Genomic DNA, 4,536 nt, shown 5'->3' on the forward strand with positions numbered 1-4,536 from the left:
TGTCAGGCACTCAAATCTGGTCAGATAGATACATTACCATGGAGCTCTGGGGAAGAGCATCATGATAACAGCAGTATTGTGTAGTAAAGTTCCTCACCTCATGATGACCATGAGCAGAGTTAAGAGAAAGGGAAGAAATCTTTTTCCAGGACACAGATCCAATAACTGCTTCTTCCAACTAAATTCCATCTCCTAGTTTTTATCACTTCCCTATAATTCTATGATATCATTAACTCTCTCCTCTACCCTTGCCCCTCTTCATTTCCCTTTTGCCTCACAGTAGCCTTCCTCCTGCCACTGACTACAGAGATGCTACTTATGCTCAATGTTCTTCAATGTCTTTACTGTTGAAGGAAATTCTTTCTCCACTATGATCACAAACTTGATTTTTCACTTCATCTTCCAATAGGTTCACTTTGTATTGTCATGGGTTCCCTTCTCTCTTAGTTCCATTCAAGCAAGCAACTAAACTCTTGAACTCCTTCAGTGCAGAACAACTCCCAGTTCACATATGGTGTAGTCAGCAGGCATCCCAAGGGTCCCAAATCTACACAGCTAAGACACAAATGTGGTCATGAATAGAACAATAGTGATAGCCTAATGATAATAAAAAATCAGAATAATGCTTTAATTTAAAGATAAACATATGAGGATATGGAGGACACAAAGACAGAAGAGGATTCATAGTCAGAATCAGATGAGATTTTGTGGTTCTGATGTCTCAGTAAAGAAATTGGAAGCAGGTGTGAGCAACAAAACTCACACAAAGGCTGGTATTGCATCATTTCTGCCTCTCAGTTTCCCCCTATGATCTAGGACTAGATCAGAGCTAGAAAATAAGTTTAATTTTGAGAGCCATCTGTGATCAGTTCATAGTCATTTAAGTACTATACTGATAAGGATGAGAGGCTACACCTGGGCTCATAAAAAGATTACAGTGATGCATTGACAATTTCTGCTATTAGTGTCAGCAATAAGAATTACAGTCCATGTACCATGTGTTCTCTATCTCTGAAATGGCACACCTCTAAATTTACACTGCATCCCTAACATTCTGATCCATACAACCATGACATTAATTCAAGTTTCTTTGTTAGATCCCATAACTCTCTAAATGTGTGTCTATTGCTTGTCATCACTAGGTGTATAGAAAAAATATGATAGAAGAGTTTTAAAAAAAGAACATTTGTAGTACTTCTTTTCACAGCACTTTTGAACTGTAGACACTACAATTTGCATCCATTGGAGAAGAGTAAGAGGGAAGACAGCTGGAAATTATTTAGAAATCTTTGCTTTACTTGAATTTTCCAAAAGAACATAGGCCCTGAGGTTTCTGGTACATGCACCCTGCACATCCAATAAGAAATGTTGAAGCTTAGGCTGCAAGAATGAAATAACCACAGCATGAGCTTAACAATGGCAGAAAGCTGCAGTTTGGTGATTGGTTTCTTCTGGTTAAGGTTATATGTTCTCCAGGAACTGAGGTCTACTGGGGGGTAGAGATGATTGACAGGTGTTTATATCAATGGTGTTAGGTTATTGTGATCTTTGGGGTTAGGAAAGGGTTTGCTTTGGGCTCAGACCTCCTACAGCCATGTGCCAGAGGCAGCTGTATAATCAGATGCTCTGGACTGGGGTATTAAAATCTTAAATATTTTATGAATCTATTTCTGTTCTTTGTACTGGTGCCTAGGAAGAGGTCCTTATCAACCTTTCACTTAAATTCTCACTAAAACCTTTTCTTTAAAAAGTATGTTCATATTGTGCATGTGTGTGTGCACACATATGTATGTGTGTGCGTGCATGTGTGTGTGTGAGAGACACAGACAGACAGACACACAGACACACAGACACACAGACAGACAGACAGACAGACACACAGACACACAGACACACAGACACACAGAGAGAGAATGCAAGAGGACATTTGGATGTGTCATTCTCCAGGTGCAATCCATCTTTATTTATTTGTTTGTTTATTAATGGTGCAGTCCCTCATGAACCTGAAACTTGTCAATATGCAAGGCTAACTAGCTAGTGAATCTCAAGGATTTTCCTCTCCTAGAATTACAAATGTGCACCACCATGCCCAGCCTTGTTTATATGGGTTCCGGGTTTAGAATCAAACTCAGGTGGAAGTACATTAGCTACTGATCCATCTTCCCAACCTTTAATTCTTTTCAACTTCTTTTTCTTATAAATATGCTGTCTACTGATCATATTCACCCAATTCCATTTTTCCATCCTCCTTTTCTTGCCCAGCCCACAATAATCTCGTTTTCCCTTGTCAATTTCAATTCTGCTTCCATTTAATCTTTTCATACATTATTTTATGTGGATACATAAAATCTAGAAAACACTAATACAAGAAAACAAATATTTGTCACATATCGGAGACAGTCTTAAGTCACTTAATGCGATTATCTCCAGTTGCATCCATTTTCCTGCAAAAGACATAACTTTATTCTTCATGGCTGAATAGAATTCTATTGTATGTACACCACAGTTTTCTTATTCATTCTGTGTTCTTGGATACCTAGCTTGGTTCCATAATTAGCTATTATTTATTTATGGGTATTTCTATGACATGTTCAATGATGTCTCTTATTACTCCTCCTCACCACTTGTCTGATCTTCTAATCCTACCCTTCACCTTGAGTCAGATTGGTCTTTTCAAAATATATAGCTCACTGTATATCTCCTCCTTAAGTCTTATTCATGCCCCCTTTTCCATTAGATAATACCTAACGTCCTGAAAGTGTTTCAAGATGTATAAGTCTTACCTATGTCTTCAGACCTTCACTTGACATGCTATAAATGCCAACCCAGGTGAGCTTCCCACCACACTATGAGATTTCCTTTGTGCACAGGCGTGTGTGTGTGTGTGTGTGTGTGTGTGTGTGTGTGTGTGTGTGTGTGTTTTGAGACAGGGTTTCTATGTGTAACAGACTGTCCTGGAACTCATTTTGTAGACCAGGTTGGTCTCAAACTCACACAGATCCACCTGCCTCTGCCTGCTGAATGCTGGTATTAGAGGCATGTGCCACCACTGCCCAACTAGATTTCTTAACTTCACTGCTTTGCTCCATTTCCCTTTTCCAGGAAAATTGTTCCACTCCTATCTATCTAGATAACCCTTCAGCCCATCCCCTAAATGCCTGATATACTACAATGACCCTATGTGTCTTTGCTTGTATGTCCCTCTATTCTTCTATACAAGAGCTCCACCAGGGTAGGAACCCCTTCTTAATCACCTCAACTTTCTACAGTCCAAATATGAGTCAGATACAAATTTGATGACTAAGTGAATACAGACAAAGGCCCTACTTATTTTTTTTTAGAAGTCTGGAGCTTTATTCAGTGGGTCTCTGGGTCTAGAAGGCCTCTTGGTAGTGAAGCGAGGCTTGTGCTGGCGCTGCAGAACACGGTGGGGCAGAGGGAACTTGATCTTGGAGTCATGGAACTGTTTGACAGCCGGCCGGCGACATTTGCCTGCAGCAATCTCTTCCACCTTCATGATCTGGATGGAGTGTGCACGGGCACGATGCCGGGCACCCATGTCTCGGTAGCACTGTGTGACAGCCCTAGCAGTGGTCAGGTCGCGATACTCGCGGTACTTGTTGTGTGTCCCACTGCGGGAGCCAGATGCCGAAGTTCTTCACCTGCAGGGGGGACTTCTCGAACACCTGCCCACAGTACACGATCTCCCCGGATGACTTCTTCATTTTCTTCAGCTGTAACACGAAGTACTAGAAGCGGGACTTGGCCACCACATGGTTGGGTGCGAAGATGCGCATTCGATACAGCGGTGGTGTGTGGCACTTCGGGGTGGGCAAGCAGCGCCCTACCACCTTGTACTCCCGGAGTGTGCCCGAGGCCTTCATGGAGGTCCATCCTCGTTTGCCGCCAGTCACGAAAGGCCCTACTAATTCTTTAATAAGCAAAAGAATGAATTCTATTCTTTAGTAAATCAACCCAAAGGAGACTTTGAGAAGATGGAAGAGACCAGACAGAGATGGTAGAGTGTGAGGTGGTGAATATTACCAAAGTACATTATACTACGGGTAGGAAATATTCCATTATTTTGTAAAATTAGTATATGTTAATTAAATGTTTCTGGTTTACCTCGAAGTTATAATGATTAAATCAAAGTCTATTTTCACATGTACACATGTTACAATAATCTAAATTTTCCCTTCTGTAGCATGAATTCTAATTGGTCTTAATAATAAAAACCTAGAGTCAGATAGCAGGGCAAATGCTGAAAGATCAGAGAAGCAAAGCAGCCAGTTACTAGTTCTTACTTTTACAAAATCATCAGACCAAAGGGACAAGATCCTGTCTTTATGAATTCTCAGACTTCATGGTATCTCTACAAGTCCTCAGACTTAATGCTCTCAGCTCCTATCTCCTCCCTCCTTATATATTTCTCTCTCTCTGACCAGCTACATACCTTCCAGTCTCCACTTCCCTACTATTGGGATTAAAGACATGTGACTCCCAAATACTGGGATTAAAGGTGTGAGCCACTACTCC

At 41.0% G+C, this 4,536-nt stretch overlaps 1 pseudogene; it reads right to left on the reverse strand.

Annotated features, from left to right (window-relative positions):
* Nucleotides 1-3,337: 3,337 nt before the first annotated feature.
* LOC119801715 lies at nucleotides 3,338-3,884 on the reverse strand (annotated as a pseudogene).
* Between the last annotated feature and the right edge of the window lie 652 nt (nucleotides 3,885-4,536).

This window comes from Arvicola amphibius, chromosome 15 (genome assembly GCF_903992535.2).
Source record: "Arvicola amphibius chromosome 15, mArvAmp1.2, whole genome shotgun sequence".
Taxonomy (NCBI): domain Eukaryota; kingdom Metazoa; phylum Chordata; class Mammalia; order Rodentia; family Cricetidae; genus Arvicola; species Arvicola amphibius.